The sequence below is a fragment of the Empidonax traillii genome, unplaced genomic scaffold, assembly GCF_003031625.1.
Source record: "Empidonax traillii isolate 1590-97213 ecotype Southwest subspecies unplaced genomic scaffold, ASM303162v1 scaffold364:size1245619, whole genome shotgun sequence".
Lineage (NCBI taxonomy): Eukaryota > Metazoa > Chordata > Aves > Passeriformes > Tyrannidae > Empidonax > Empidonax traillii.
Window position 1 is genome coordinate 1224538 of NW_020955557.1, and position 18210 is coordinate 1242747.

Consider the following 18210-nt stretch of genomic DNA (forward strand, 5'->3'; position numbering starts at 1 on the left):
TAGAAATCAAGACAGACCTGATAAGCACTGCAACTCTTTTCTACCTTTTCTCCACCATAGTCAAGAAGAAGTTGTGCATCAGTACCAAAATCAGGAGGTCACCGGGTTTAAAGGCAAAACTTTCAGAACCAATGTCAAAACACGTGACCTTTAGCAGTTAATAACGACTCAGTGGACAAAGTCTCATACATTTTTAAAGCACGTGCAGTCCCCCTGGGTTCTCAGAAAGCACAGACTCGATGGCTGATTTCTGCTTATGTATTTGTTTCCTACAGTAATGAACAGGGCAGTAAAAAAATACAGGGAAATATTCACTGGTCTCTAAGGCTTTCAAAGGTTTGGAAAGGCAAAGTAATTTGAGCTTCATTACATTGGGCTAAAACCAGAACTGAAGTCGCTGGCAGTATAACTGCCAATTATTTAATTAATTTCTTAATTCACAGAGAAACCAGACCCATGGTCTGTGTTTGTAAAACAGCAGTTTTATTTTGTACAAAATCAGCTTATGTTGTCTCCTCTTCCGCTATGTATTTGTCAGAATAAAGCTCTACTGTGGAAGTTCACAGACTAAATTAAACATACAATTAAGTGTCTTCTATTCATAAAGAAGTTAACTAGATTTTTTATTTTTTTTTAAGTATTACAACTTCTTTCACAGATTAGCCCCTTCAGTCTCACATCCAGCTGTTAAACCATTTTTTGGATATGAGATGTATGCACACATCTACAGAAAGTAAAACTGGGCCCTACTTGGGATTTATTCCTAGAGCTCATCAACCAAGGGAAGGTGTGGAAGAGGGAGGAGCTGTGCCCTCTTTCACCCCAAGGTGAACCTGTAAATGGGAAAAACCCCAGCTAAAGAATTATCACCAGGTGGATCCTTCTCAAGATATGAAGCATTTAGTGGCAGTGCTTAAAAGGAATATAAAAAGCTGACATTAAAATAGTCACTTTGCTTCCATCAACACCAAATTGGCCTGAACCCTCCTAGTTAGGAGCATATTTTACCTGCCTTCTAATATTTAATGTAGTAATCAGAAATTTAGTGGTTTAGTCAAAAGCAAGGAACTCAACAGTCCTAAAAATGAGCTTCTTAAGTGCACTTCAGCCTAAAGATTTTTTGCCCTTTTTTTTTTTTAATAAGTGAAGAGCTCTAGCATGACAAATGAAACAAAGTTACTTTTAAAGAAAATGGAATTTTAATCATGTGCAATTTCAGCAGGAGACATTTAACAAAAACAGTTTGATTGATTATAGTTTTGGTTTAGTCTTATCATCCAACTAACCTTAAAGTTATTAATAAAAAGGTCAAAATAAAACCAAAATATTATAAAAATATGGAATGATCTGAAGCTTGGTAGGTCCACACTTTCTGACTTACACAGGTAGAGCACACGTTGACATTACACATATGTTAAAATTACTTAAACTCATCATGAAAATGAAGATTTTTCCAGTTTTCTTGTTTGCTGGTGGCATTAACGTCTACAAATACACACAAATTATAAATATATTAGCTTAATTAAGCTGTTTGACATCCCCGGTAAAACATTTTAATTATATTCTGTGGGTTTTAACAGCCCTTACAATCCCATCTGATTTCCCTCTGATTAGCATCCTGTCTTGACGTCAGAATGTGACTGCAACATCTGATGCAAAAAGCATCTTCGGAGCAATTCTCGCTTTATTTGTCTAAGGAAAATGGTAAAGGCACTGAAAGTGAAACATCCTGTTCACAGAAATCATCCACCCGTCTGAGTTTCATTATCTGGGAATTCGGCATCTGCCAGGAACTGACCACCTTTAAAACATTTGAGAAGTGGATCACATCAGCCCAAGAACACAAATGGAATCAGCCCCTCAGCCTCTGGGAAAGGATTTTCTCTGCTGCTTCTCAGAAATCTCCTTACAGCCTTACAACAGAAAATCTCAAGCATCTTGATGGTAGACATGAAATGTTCTAGAAATTTCCCCCTCCACTTAAGTCATCTTCTCTGGTAGATTCTAATGAGTTTTATTTAATATTTTTTTGCATTTTCTTCTGCAAAATATTATTTGAGACTTCTACAAGACAGCTTGAAGTGGCAGAATAATTTGTCCTTGGATACCCATGGATAACAGTTTTTTCACATTTGCATATATACACGTTTTGTATCTACATACATATATAAAATCAGCTGCCAGACACATATTTTATATCTACATATGCAAAAATATATCTATATATATTATAATGCCTGATATCTTCATAGCCCTTTGTTTACTGTAAAATATGAGGGAAAGGAGATAGAAATACTACAGTTATATTGCCTAGACCTTCTCTTGATCTGGATCACATTCTCCTCCATCCCTTGTTTCCCTAAAATGAAACTTCCCACATCTCCTTAGTAACATATGAACTGCTGTCACCCATCTATTATTCTCTCATTTGCTCAGCCATTACTGCACATTAATTAATGGCATCAGTAGACCACCCCTGTAAATTCACACAGGGGGTAAATATAATCTGAATGCACAGAAATAATTTATCCCATAATTCACAGCAGACAGAACCCTACTATCACTTTACAGATGAAGTACAGTCTCACAAATGCCGAAAAACCATCCAAGCCACATTTCATATCCACTCCCCCTGCCAGAATACTCCAAATGGGATCCCAATGACAGAAGGAACAACCCTCCTTGCCCCACTGCCACTACAGACTGCTCTGAGCTGGAGGGAGGAAACACAGAGCCAGCCTGGCCTGGGGTTAAGATTTGGTGTATCCTTCAAGAAGTCTCTTCCTGACAGCTCTAAGTGATTAGGAGCTCCAGCAAAGAACATCAGACCCTTGTTGGTGGAAAAAGAAACTTATTTCTCTTGAGGAACACCCCACAAAAAAATAAAAAGTCCCAAGGTTTTTCACAAGCAGCAGAGCTTGGCAGCCTCCATCCCCCGTCCCTTCATCCCCACCTGCAGAAATCACGAGACCATTTCCATTGAAGAAAAGCAGTTAAAAGCAGCTGCTCCTTTGAGGTGGGTGTAATCTCTCATACAAAAACAGAGCAGAAGAACACTAGTTTAGAAGTGTAATACAATGTTAGGTACTTCATCATCATTGCCCATAATCTACATGCTGTGAATAGTCTCTCAATAGAATAGATGTTTCCCTTTTAATTAGCACATAACTTGTACTACCTCTTTAGCAGGGTTCCTTTGACAGAAGTTTACTATTTCAGTTATTTCGTGTATAAACACTTACTAAAAGCGTGTTGCCTTCAAAGATGCACTCTTGTGCTCATTACCTCTGCAAAGCATCCCCAGATAAACAAAGGGTACTTTGACCCAGCCCCTGGGCGGGGGCTCATTTGGGTAATTACAACTGCATGAACTGCCCTTCTGAAGGTGAATCTAATCCAGCTGTGATTGCTACAAGATGCCTCAGAGGAAGATCCTGAAACCAGCAAGGCACAGCTCTGATGGATTTGCCCTCAACACAACATCAAGCTCACAACTGGACTAAGTCTAAAATCAAAAGGATGACTGTCCCTTACAGTCTTTGCCACCACAAGTAGTGATGATCACAAGAATCCATCTATTTAGGGCATTCCATCCTTTCTCAAGTCCTTGTCATGTTCAGAGCTATTATGATTTTGCTGGCACAAGTACCACAGTTTAGCTCCAATCTGTGGTCCATGAAGAGGTCTCTTTTTTAACAAACTGTGATGCACACTTAATTTTTCTTAATTCTTCATGAATTCAGTCATGATGACAATCTCATTTTTTATCCACTTAGCGTACACATTTTTAACATTGACCTTTTTTCTCATCTTCCTTACCCAATAAACAACTGCCATCTCTTCAATCATCCCTTGTATTTCAACCACTTCAGCACTATTCTTTTCCCACAGTTAAAGATCCTGTTCTACAAAATGTTATGGTTTGTTTTTTTTTTAAATTCTACCCCCTCAGATATTCTAAACTGAGACTCCAACCCCAGGCTCACTACTGTCCCTCCGGTATTTTTGAAGCTTTTCTACTATTGTATTTACAATTTAAGAAAAAAATTATTAATGTAAGACTTTTTTTTTTTTTTTTTTTTTTAATAAATCTCCCCCTCTCTCCTTGACACATCACTATAAAACATACTGCATCTTTCTGGTAGTTTAAATATACTTCAAACAGAAGTATCTTATCTGTGCAACAAACAGGAATTTTAACCACAGCATTGCAAATGAATATCCTTTGTAGCAAATGAAACATGCCTGGAAAATTCCCTCTGTTACCATCATCGACATTCCAATCACTGCAGTGTCCCATTTCTGCAGAACCCACAAACTCAAAAAGAACAGTACGAGGAAAAGATAAAGTCCTTTTTCACAGTGAACACTCCAAGAGAAGAAGCCACCCTATGACTGAGGAGGTCAGGTGATGAACAGGACACACTGGCCACTCCAGTCAGGAGACTCACCAGCCTCCAGCAGCTTCACAAGAAGCTTTTCCTCCCCCTTGTAATCTCCACAAAAGTTATAACAAACTTTTTACCTGGACTCTCCTAACATTCCTAACTCTCTATCCATTTTTCCCTAAATAATAAATAGTTGCCCTTTGGTAGCTGTGGAACAAACTCTGCCCTGATCAAACTCCACAGAACAGATTCCTCAGAAGGCAGCAAATAACAATAATGACCACTCCGTACCTTGTTGTAGGTTTTTAAATTGACAGCTGGGGGTTAAAAGCAGCAGGGCCTCCTACACACTTCTGTTACTGCCTGCTGAGAAGATTCACAGATGGCATATTTTCATTTAAGATCATTAAATTCCAGGTATTGCTACTCAGGAAAGCTAAACATTTTATAACCAAATGAATGTGAACTTTAACCACTTAAGGATGCTAAATCTTACTTTGAGAGAGCACATTTGTGACAGAGGCCTCAGGAAATGCTTTGCAGATGTTACTGAGAAGTGTGAGAACAGCACAGAGCTCTTGGTGCCCATCTCTGCCTGTCCCCCCCTGCACACATGGACATACAGACACCCCCCACTCCAGGTATGCTTTCTACAGTGCAGAATACAAATGTTATAAATACACAGTTTATGCAGTCAGCAATTTTTAAAATTCAACAGAAACACAGTGGTTTTCTAAAAAGTGAAACTCCGGCTGCCCCAGTCCCTTTTGCAGCGAACTGAGTAGAAGCAGCAAAGAGGAATCTTTGTGCACGTTGCAACACCTGGTTTGAAGGTAAAATTCATTTCCTAGCTTCCCTCATCAATGGCAGAATCCTGTAATTGTCTTTTCTATAACCTGCCTTGCTTCTTTCTGACTTGGAGGTGCCCCTTGTGTGCTGGTTTTGGCTGAGATAGAGTTAATTCTCCTCACAGTAGCTGGATTTGGATTTGTGCTGGAAAACTGCTGGTGACTCAAGAGAGGCTGCAGCTGTTGCCGAGCATTTCTCACACAGAGGCAAAGTCTTTTCTGCTCCTCACCCCACCAACCACATCCCTGGCATCACCTCATGGTAATGAACTTATTTTGATGATCTGCTGCTTTAGGGAAAATCATGCATTTATTGTTTTGTCCTGAAATGCTGATGTTGATTAAAAACAAAAACAGATTGGGAGAACAAGAGGACAGAGCTAGGTGTCAAGAATGATTATTATTTATTACCTACCCCCCACAGCTCAGGTTAGAAAGTAATTCTTCAGGCTAACACTTCACTTTCTTAGCCTATCTTTGATTTACTGAAAGTTTTGCAACTTTTCCCACCTCTGAGGAGTGGTAACAGGAGTACAGATGAATTTATTACAGAGGGATGTCCACTTCCCAAACAAACAGACCCCCAGGGACACGGCAAATTTTAACCTAAATAGTTTGATCTATCCGGGTTTTAAGGTGTTATTTTAAGAAATGTGTGCAAACTCAAGTACACAAAACACAAGAACAGTCAAATAAGATTAGACCATGGTCCTACAGAATTTAAAATCACAGTTTCCAGCACTGAAAAGGTGTCATTTGCATTCTAGACTAGCTCACGAAGATGTTGGTTGCCTGTTGTAAAATTCTTTTAGTTATGTCAGAAAAGGACAGTGAGTTCTCCTTGGTCTCCAGAAAAACAAACCCTCCATTGACCATGTATATATATATATATATGGATATATATGGATATCAGTACTTTTTGGATAAAATTGCTGTACAGCTCCTAATCTTCACTGATAGACTAAACGAAGTTCAATTATTAAGAACAATTTCTATGAAAATCTGCACGAAACAACCAGGGGATAAATTAACTGTTGATAATTTGCTGAATTAATGAAAAGCTTTCTTTTTATTTCTATATTCTTAAATCAAGATTTGAAAAGTGGTTAAAAAAATAAATCGCTCTTCCTGACTTGATAAATATCCTGTGCTCTGGAGAAGCAGCAGAAGTCACAGGTAATAAGGTTTCATACTTCCATAACTGTTTAATTGGGAACTCCTGAAAATCCTGAATCAGCTGTCAGCACAGACAAAACCTTAATTGTTTCTTTATCCCTTGCTTCACAGGCTAGGAACATGGATATTCTATATTTTATGAAGGTCCCCAGGCACATATAACGATTTCTGAGCACCAGCAGCTGTCAGCTGTTTAGTCACAAGGTGCTTCTTCACTGTAAATACCATTCACTTAGAAGTAACAGTAATGTAAATTGTAACCTGCACAGTAGAACAAAAGAGGTTTCAACTATTATTTGGCTCAGAAATTGTGTTTATATTCTGAGTGACATTGCTTGTAACAGGTTTTTAGAACAGGTTTTAGAAACACCAGCCTTTAACTCCATGTTTCTAATCCTACTGGAGGACCATCAGTAGATCAACACGAATGAACTGAAGGACTGATAAAGGAATTTAACTAAAATGGAAATAAGAACTTCCCCCCAAAATTAAAACAATTTAAACAGAGCACCACATGAAGCATGTTAAAAAAATCCATATAAACCTCAGGCCAGACTTGGAGAATAACAAAATTAAAACCATTTGAGCACTGTAATTCTTGAATTAATATGTATTTTATAATCAGGTATATCAATGAAAACAGATTAAACTCTTTGAGCCAGTTTACCTTCTAAAAAATAGACATAACCAGATTTTCTTTTATTTACCATTTGCTTTCATTTTATGAAGAGATCAGGAAACATCTGTATTTATTTGACTGAACCATAAATTGCTTTCAGCTTTTCATTTTTAGTCCCAGTAAAATAATTAGTTCTTTTCAATGTCCAGTCAGTTGTGGTATTTAAGTGGATCAGCTGGCACCTATTCAGATACTGTTGTCCTGAGCTTTGTACAGATGAAATTCAAACACTTCATACAAGATTTCTTACACCTGCCAGGGACTATAATTTGTACACTGCCCATCCAACCCCAGAAAGGGATGCCCCAGTTCCACTGCTGGCACTGACTGGTCTGCAGAATGATGGAAGGATGAAATACGACCTCCTCCCACACACCTCTTCTCTGTCCTTACACTGGCATTTCCACACTCCAAACAGGCTGCTGTGCTGGGTTTCTGATCACTGCACACCCAAGGGCACCATCACCCTCTGAGCCTGCTGCACTGGGACAGCGGTGCTGGCAGGCACAGCTCTCCTGGGTGAATGCAAAGTGGTCCTCTGTTTTATCTACACTTCCCTCTCTTCCAGTGGTTTAGAATTTCAGTAGCTGTGTTTTAATTTAGATTACTTTTCCCTCCTTCTTCAATGAAGATGTGTGGTGTGTGCTAATAAATAGCTTATAGATTCTGCTTATTCTACCTTTCTGCTGTTTGAAACAACATCTTTGTTTTATAAAACTCCATTTTAACAAGAGGGCAGTTGTTGCACTTCTGTTGTCTTTTCTCTTCCATTTTTGCCTAAATTTGAAGGACTGCCAGCCCTGACTTCATTGGTTAACACCAGAAGGGAGATTCAAGTTAAGCTCAAACCATCACTTTGGCGCTGAGTTGAACAGGTGGCAAGTGTGTGATCCCCTGAAGAGGAATTATCACGATACCTCAAATACAACTACAAACTCTTTGTCAAAGAGTTTTCTTATGTGTGGGAAAATGTTGCCCCTGATTTTCAAACACTGATTTTAAAAAGACCCCGACGAGGTCAAATATTCTGCACGAGAGGCAGTTGTAATAATAATAATAATAATAATAATAAATAAATAACAAAACAAAGCATGTACCCTTCTCTGTTGTTTAGTTCTGCCATTAAAAATTTCCAGTCTAAACCCAAAATCTTTGTGAGGTGTTATTATTAGGAGATATCACATTAAATATTACAAAGAGAGCCAGACCAAAAGTTGGTTTGTTGGCAAGAGAGTTACTGTGCAGGCTGTGTTATCTGACTATTTTTAACACACACGTCATCTCACTTGTTAAGTGCCTTTAGTTGCTTCACAAGTGCCTTGCAGATCAGGTGGAATGATAAATTCACATCTCACTGATAAAGGTCAAGTATGTCTAGGTATCACATATTATTATTTTTATTTATCATCATCATTATTATTATTTTGTACTTCGCAGCCTTCAATTATAGAACCCTTTGGGTTTAACAAGCGGGAGATTAGATTGGATTAATCACTAATCCTCACACGAGTTCACACTTTTTAGCCTCCCAACATTTGGCACAGAAGCATTTTAGGCTAGTTCGTGTATTTCCTTTTTGGCTCTATGGGAGTCAGAGCAGTTTTGAACCCAAACCCAGGGTTTCTTTGAAAGGGGGTATGGACAAGGTGAGGACAGCACCGAACACTAAGGATGGGAAACAAAACAACAAAGATCTCCTTTCTACTGCTTCCAGGATACCTTGGATGAGAGCTTGGCCGTTCTGCTCCCAGTCCCTGTTCCATGAGGTGAACGCTGCCAGCAGAGCTGGGTGGTGCTGTTGAACATCTCTTGCCTGTGGCCTTTCAGCCCCTGTCTTACCTGAAAAAACTGTTTCCTTAATGACAGGTGTGAGAGGGCACAGGAGCTGAGCTGGCTGGGGCTCCAGGTGGCTTAAGCCACCATGACAGGCTCTGGATGCTCTCACATTTATCCATCCCTTTCAGACTGATGAACGTCTGATTCAGCTAAGAATATTAAAACTTGCCAGCACCTCTATTTAAATTTCAGATTTGTGGTTCTCAAAGGCATTTGGTTGCTCTATTTTCTTCTTTTTTATCTCTTTAAAGACTTCAGAACAGAGAACAGACATACATGCTGCGAAAGTACCCTTCGATTTAAGTTCTTCTAAAACTTACCTTTGTCATGGAAACTGAACACAGAATATGTTTTATGCATTTTTTTTTTTAATACTTTCATTTTTTAACTGAGAATTTGGTGAACAATGTGCACGGATACATAATTGAGGAGAAAGCCCCTTCCTTCCTCAGTGGGAATGCCAGAAGAAAGAACCCTCAACCCAAAACAGTGTACAGCTGAAGCTTCCAAGGATTTCTGACCCTGAAAGTCAAAGCAGAAATCTCTGGCTGAAATAATCAGAAACATATGATACTGATAAACTGTGGTCCTCAAAGTAATTTTAGGGATAACTTTCCAAAGTCCAAAACAAATCAAGCCCTTCAAAGTCAACAATTTTAATCAAGCACTGAACTAATGATATAAAGTGCATGGCCATGCATGCACAGCAGGTACCACAGGCCCTTGGGAAGTGCCCACCCAGGTAAACAGTGCCCTGTGTTTACACAGCAGAGCTGCCAGTGTGGTTTTGGGGTGGTGCTGGAGTGCTCCTGTTAGTGCTGCAGTCTCTGTGTCTCCACCTCACTGCCAGAGTTAGGAAAGCCTGACTTGAGAGGGCTGGCAGCAGCAAACTTGTTAACAGGAAACTGGAGCAGCGATCACCAGGCCAATGGTCTGGTGTAACCAACCCACTGGGGCTCTGTGACAGTGACAATCACACTGCCATTTTGATTCCACTTCACCTAAAATTGTGGGCTTTTAATCTTCGACCTATTTAACAGTCCTCGCCTCTCCAGAGTCCTGCAGGCACAGCAGACAGAAAATGGGTAATGCTGCTCCAAATTTGCTCCCCTTGCAGACTAATGCCACTGCTATTCTTTTATCAGCTTTTAACATTTCTGTTATCAGCAAATTGCCCTCTTTAGAGGGGAAACAGAACCCTACACCAGTCTGCTCTTATGAATGCCTTGAGCCTTCAGAATTAACAGTGAGAATCCTGTGGTCACAGTATACTCCCCTCTTGAGAGCAGATATGGCACTGTATAGTTTTGGTATTAAATATTGTCAAGCTTCCTTTCAAGCAAAGAACTATTTATCTACTTAACACAGAACATAACCAACTTTTGTAAGTTTCATATATTACATTTATTTCAAAATGCTTGGCATTATTAATCCTTTTTATATTGTTAATATAAAGATTCTGCTTCAAAACCTCAAAAACCCAGAAAGTTTATTTTTTTCCTCTCTTTTTTGCATTGCATGCACTGATGAACTAGCCTGCTCAGCAAGCATTTAACAGATTAGACACTTGAACATGGTTTCAGGCAATGCTCTCTCATGTTTCTGCGTATTGCCTGATAAACACTTCAAAGTAAACCGCTCATAAATATGAAATGAAAAGCCAAGAAGTCGTTATGCACAGCTTTGAGATACAAATCTCTTTATTCCCCTCTGAAGTGGAATTTGATTGACATAATGAGTCATAGATCCTGTCCAGGGACACACTGCCTTATCCCCTTTTCCTCGGGAGACAGGGAGTCTTTAAAGAAATCCACTTCAGAACTTTCTGATAGACAGCCACAGGAAAAGTTGAACACTCCCCACGTTTACTATTCTGTATTAATACCCACCTTAAGGACTGTGACACATGTCAAAGATTGATCCCAAAGCCACGAAAAACTAACCCTGTTAGAGGAGGCCAAAGCCAAGATGTTTGTTTTATCTCATTATCACAGCCATGGGGACAGGACAACAAAGGAGAGTTCCCTGAGCCCACGAGTGTCTGTGCTGAGCTGGGGACTGTCCCTGCAGGGAGTGCTCATCCACAGGGCCCATCTGGGAACAGCAATTTACTGATGGAGTTCCATGGGGAAGCAGATGAGCCCTCTTGGCTCGGGCTGCTCCACCATCGAGCTGTCCCTCATGCTCCGGTGACACAGCCCCCCCTCCTGCCCGGCTCTACCTGTGGGACATCCCTCACCTTGGGGTGACAGCAGAAGGGGTGGCCAGGGCTGGTGTCACCCTGAGGAAGCCCACAATGCTCTGACCCTCATTAGCAGGCACATTTATCAGGTACAGACCCCCACAGTCATTTCCTACACTTCACAGGCCCGTGCTGGGAAGGAAATTAAGACTTTCATGTGAGAAGGAGCAGTTAAAACCATCTAGCCTGAAAAACCTCTGAAATGCTAATTTGGATATTGCCGTTAATAAATGATACCCATATGAACCCGACAAAAACTGTGTAATTGTTGGTCATTGCTATTCCACAATATGCCCATTCCAATAAAAGTCGAGCTTTGAGCCACCACAGTGAAACTGCTCATCATTAGCACCATAAACAAAATTATGGGGCAATAAATTGCTACCCTGCACTGTTCTATTCACAACCTGCATTTGTGGTATTTGTGGGGGTTTTTAGAATGAATCCAGAAAATACCTGCCTAACTAAAGATGCAGCTTAGGGCACTTTATTTGCATTAAATTATACATCGTTACTGGCTTTTGTTCGTCTCTGCTCCCTGTGAAATAACCATTCATAAAGTATACAAGATCCACCACTCCCAACTTCTCTTTCTTTTGTTAGTGCCACTGCTATTATTAGTGTCAGCTATGAGCCATTCACATGATTTACACAAAAATACATACATCATTAAGGTTTAAAAGGCACCAGTAAAAAAATTAGCCTAATTTGTGGTGTTCAAAATGCACTCAAAAATAGTTTTATTTTGCCCATAAAAATGAAAGGCCAATACCTATAAAAAGCTCGCAGTGAAACAATGAAATGGTGAGAAGATAAATATTAAGAGGATTGAATTCCTATTACATGTAAATAATGAAACATTCAAGTCTAATTTTGCAGCAAAAGGCTGAAAGGGAGATTTAGAAGCTGAAGATGATGAAAAAGCCACAATGTGGTATCACCCTCCATCTGCAAAGATCATCTCTGCCTCTCCTCAGTCCTTGGTGGCTGACATTACTGAGACATTATTTTTCCCCTCAGAAACATTTCTGGTTAAAGAACTTTTACTGTTGTTATTTATTGTTTGCAAATTGCAAACATGCCTGGACCCTGCCCTAGATATTGTGAGAGCTCTTCCTTCTCTGCTGTACGTGACTATTTACATCCTGAAAGTCAATAGTCTGCACTGGCCTCTCTAACCACTAGTGAGGAAGATTTACATCAAAATAAAAACACATGAATTGCAACAGATACTGAACAAAATGGGCAAGTGCTTGAAAAAGCCAAAAACTAAATCAAAGCTTATGGCTATAAACAGGCATTCTCCACTTTTGCCGTTTTTGATTACGGATTGTCCTTTCTATGTAAACTAAAAATCTGTGGCCCAAATTGCAACTGTTTGTAACCATTTTGAATATTTGTGAGGAGTCATCACCACACACCTAAGGAATTATAAGCGTGCACCTTGGCATGTATCTGCAAAAAGTGTCACACACAAGTCTTCATTTTAACACATGTATTGTTCCAGTGTACTCGTGATGAATTGCCACGCTGAAAGGCAAAGGAGGCACCTGAAAGATTCTGAATCACTGAAAGCCTTCCCAAGGCCTTCTGCAACCTTCACAATTCCTAGACAATGAAATTAATATTACACAAATGCAATCACTTACTACAAAAATGACCTAGAGCCTAAAATAAATATTTTTGATGATAACTATGTCAGAAATGAAGCGTGCTTCTATAAACTAACGTTACTGGAAGAGGTGACACCACAGTTACTGAGCTGTCATTACAAGATGTGAACTGTTGTGATGGTGCTTCCAGCAGCATCAGGTATTCTGATGAGGTGCAGCAGGCACAGCTGCCAGTCCCACCCTTGGCTCTGTCAGTCACTTTGGCACACAGATACCAAGTTGTGTCCAGGGTAAGTGCACCTCAGAGATCTGCAACTGCTGCTTGACCTGCAGCTGAAAAGCAAGTGCTTTGCTCACCAGATCTATTAGCCCTTTGACTTCATTCATTCACTGGCTAATATAAATACATTGCTAAAGTGAGAGATTAATTCCATTTCTTTGCAGAGAGTGCTAAATTCTTGAAGCCTTTAGTGTGACTATCCATGGAGGTTCCAAAAAATTCTTATCGTTGGTTATCAGTTATGGAATCACAATGAGAAATCTGGCAAGAGCCACTGAGCTCTTTTTTATTTTTCCTTTTCACTTTTCCTCCAAGAATAACCTTTCCTTACTGCACTAGAGTGTCATGCAAAATAAGGCACTAAGACAACTATCATCTCTATCTATTTTTATGCAGTTATCTTTGTGCCAGAAGCCTGTTCAACAAATCAACATCTTTCCATTTCTTTTCCGTGCTTTCCAGGTTTGACATCAACACAACAGCTGAAACAACAGCTCACTGTAGCTCCTGAAGGAACAAACTTCCATTAAACACTGCAGGGGGCAGACAACTTAAAGGAGAGAAGAAACCCCAGAGCACTTCTGCACGTCCTGCTGAACACAAGTCCTTCCCTCCATTGCTGGAGAGAGCCAACAAATACTTTAAATTGCCCAAGATGTCAATGTGGAACAAGGAGTCTGGAAAGCATTCTGACAAAAAAATCTGGGAATCTGACCTGACAGTCCATTGCTTTGACATGAAAAATGCCATCTTTTTTCTCCTGTATTTAAGATCTAATATATCTTGGCATCTTCTGATCCCAGGACGACACTGTGATGAAAACACCATTCAAAGCAAGTGTCCAACCTAGAAGAGGAAGTTCTCTTCCAATCATGTTGACAATTTTCTTCATTTGTAACCAGATAGAGAATATATATAGTCAGGTTTGATTCTGGTTTTCAAATTTTGTAAATAAGGCTTATCTTAAACAAGTTCCACACAGCTGCACATAACTGGCTAGAGAAACCCAAATTTTGGAAGCACCTATAATGAGTTAAATCTCATTCTGTGGAGAGAAAAGAAGGAATACCTTCACATGTATTATAATCAATTCTGGTTTTGCAGATTGCAACAGTTATAACTGTAAGAGAGAGGCCATATCTGCTGTTTCAGTCTCTGAATTGTCCTAAGCCACCAGTTTTGGAAAAACAAAAAGTGTACACAAAAATGCCACAAAACCCCAGAGAACTCTGCAGAACTCTGCCAAGAGGAGCATTGCATTGTGAAGGCGCTGGTAATGCAGACGTTCATTTTCAGTGCACACAGAACAGTTGCAGCTGAGTCCAGACAAATGAGCAAGAGTATTTTCAACTCATGCATACGCTTATATTTACAAAGAAATTCTTCCCATTTATGCCAATTGCTGAAGTTTATTAGACTGGCTAAAAAATTCAGACAAAAAGTCAAACGTTCAACAATTTAGCAACCCTGGACTCATTTGAAAGCTGGTAACTAAGTGGAAGAATGTTTTTTGTAGTCAAACTAAAAAAAATATAGATAGCAATATTAACTTCTTTGATTGCCATTTTCAACATATATATATATATATTCTAGTACTCTCAGCTCAGGAAACAATTAGTTTTGGGAGCAGGAAGCTTATTTGTGTGAGCTGCAGTGCCCAGCTGTGTGTGCAAGGGCCAACAATAACCTGAGCTCGACGTCACTGGAAGGATGCCTGCCCAGAGCCAGCATCTCAGTGATGGAAAGCATGATCCTTCCTACACAGTATGCACTGCACTATGCATTTAGTCCTTGGAGAGCTTTCAGGATGAAAAGACTATAGTTATTACTACCATCATTATTATTAATGAAAAATACACATGTAAAATTAGGTTTCGAACCCAGTGTTTTATAGCCCCTATTTGTCTCTGTGGACACACGCCATAATGGCTTTAACAGACCTTTAACACTCACTGACTAATTAATCTTTACACTCAGGACCCAGCACCGAGTTTTATTCAGTAAGGAGCAGAAAATAGCATCTGTGGATTGGGCTTGCAAGGTCCACTGCATGAATAAATTGACAGGCTGCAGGAAGAGTTGGCATTAAACAGCTCCTCTCCTCCCCTCAGTACCCCTGGAACAGCCTTCAGCAGCCACTCAAGCTTCCCTTCACAAACTTCTCACATACAATTTATTTTCGTTTCCTAAAGTGACTCTTTTCAACCTTACAGGGACTCAGTCTTCCAAATACACTGACACTGATTGAAAAAGAAAATATTACAGGGACTAGATATCCCTTTAAAATATAACTGCATTTCCCACACAACCAGCAAATTCAGCTCGCCTATGGAGAGCACAAACGAACCATACAAATTAATAGACCTCAGCAATTTGTCAGAAAAACCTTTAGGCTTCCATTTCCGAGTCAAACATGTTTTAAATACGAAAAGAAAAAAAAAGGCAGGAGGAAAATATTCTGCAAAAAAGAAAGCACAAAAACACACCACACAACTTCTTAACAGAATACATGCAGTCTTTACTTCTCTTAAAGGAATTTGAAAGCTAGTGTAAAAGGATAAGTGTACAGGAGTAAATTTCCCTCATCTCATTTGCATGACACAGTTCTAGTCAACACAGCTTACCTGCAGTCCTGCCTTACTTTAGCTATAAAGCCAAACAACCAGAACACAGTCTTCAGTCACAAAAAATAAAGTATTATGTGTTTACTAGTCAGGCTTCAGTGGCAGACATTTCATCAAGATGAAATTACTCTGGTTCCTAATTTATTTTTTTTTCTACTATAGGTAAACCCTGGTAACACTATGAAACTCAAGGATATGCAATCTGTTTTATTCCATGAAGATAACTTTGAGAATAGGTTATTCCATGTCTTCTACAAGTCAAATTATAGTGGGGAACAAGCCTGGTGAGCTGCAGCACAGAACAGCAGTGACAACAGGACAGCTCTGTCTGGAGAGTCCAAAATGACCCTCCGGGACTGTCACTGCACCGGGGGAGGTCACAGAGCAGTTACCTTGGGAGATAATATTTGTCAGATTAGCTCTTTTCCTGTGGAATTCCTAACCAGTGGTTTAGTGAGTCTACACTTCACAGCAGAGAGCTATTAATTAAAGTCCAGTAGGACTCAAATCTGTGCTTAGTAACGGTTGGATGGGCCCAAGTAAAAACACATCTAATCCCACACCTCACTCTCCTCTCCTCACTCCCCCTTTCTCCTCACTTGTTGCAGCACATTTGCAGTTCCCCACCACAAATTCCACAAAATCCTCCCTATCAATGAGCCATTTTCTACTCTCAAGCCACCACTAACTGATCTCTCAAGCCTAAAAAAAAAGGAGAGGGAGGTGAATCAACCGGGAAACAAAATCCTCATCTGCCATCGCTTGATCAGTTCCAGCTTATGGTTTATCTCCCCAAACATTTTCCCATTATATATAAAAAAAAAAAGTAGGCTTGTAATGCTCTATGCATCAGTATATGTAAAAAAAAGACTTCAGAATTTAATAGGATTTTACAGAGACTCAGCTTTTTGAATTACACCCATCCAAAAACAAATATAAAAATATCTAAAGTCATTTCCATTTGATTAGAATCCATTTACGTCTGACAATATCTGCTATATCCTGACAGGAACAGTCCAGCTGAAATTGCAAGCACATGAAACCAGCAGCTGGCTCTCTTCCCGCTTACCTGTAATCCTCTCAAGTGGGGGAGGAAAGTTAACAAGCACTGTGGAAACCTCCCCTACTGCTTTAAAATGAAAAGAACCCCTGGCACAAAAAAAAAAAAAAAATATATATATATATATATATATATATATATATATATATATTAGGAAACCGTTAGATTAGTTTGTACTCAGATTAACCATTTACTCAAATGGTCACATTCAGGCCACCTTCTGTATCAGCAGCACATCATCCACATATTTTTAAAGCAACACGGTGCAGAAAGAGTTCTTTGTGAGCAGATACACCACGTTCACCAGGTCTGAAACATTATTATTTGCAAGCACCCGAACAAAATATTCACCCTCCATCCTGTGACATCAGTTCTGCAGGTGAACATCATTTGCAGCCACCACCATCCCATGGGAATGGGAGCCTGACTTCAGTTGGGAATCATGCATGGGATCACTGCCTGAGAGGAGAATCTTCATAAAACTGAATTAGCTATCGATGTGTGTCTGGGTAAGAATTTAACTGCACAAACCCAGGAAAGTTAAGAAGAAACTTTGAAGATTCAACTACAACATCTACCTCTACCAAGTCTGGCTTTTAGAAATAGCTTTACTTTGATGTAATGGCTTCCAAAAAAATCAACTATGAAACTGAAGTAAGGTCACTAAAACAATGAATAAGAGTGTCCACAAGGTGAATTAAATTTGGTTTACTACTATTTTAGACTCCTACAATTTTTTCCCCTCAGTGTCTTCACTTAGATACACCCACAGTTCAGTTTTCTTGGTGGCACTGATAATTACAAGCACTGCCTCCATTGACTTTTATGAACGTATTTTTAAATTAATTGGATTATGCATGAATGGGACCGTTTTGTTTAACCAGGACCATTTTAAGTTACCTGGATTTTAATATACTTCTTGCACATATTTTTTTTCTCAAGTTCCATGAATTCTAAAGACTTTATCCTGAACTGAAAAGTTAACTGAGGATAAACTCGTATTTTCTTACTTTCTGAATATAAATGGGTGGATAAGGAAACTCCTGCTCTTGTGGCCATCCCACACACCATCCACACATGTATATATGTACATTTAGCACTAGTCACATTTAAGCTGCACCATGTTTTGTGCATTTACTGAAGGATCACACAGAGAAGAGATTCCCACCATTACCCTCCATGTTCCTCATCAGAAGAGGGAAAGGTTATTGGCCAAAGGACAACAACAAACTCAAACTCTCCTTTTAACTTTATGTTTTAAAAGTATGGGCAGACTGAGCTCATTTTTTTTCTTCTCCCCTTCTTCCTTTTATTTCACCGCTCCTATCTAAGGTGTGAGAGCCCTCACTCAGCCTCATTCTCAAAGCCTACCTTTCCTGTTTCTTTGACTGTCTTCTGTTCTCCCCTACCCAGCAGTGCCAGGCTTCTTTATTAAATAAATTACATTAATAAAGCTGTCAAACT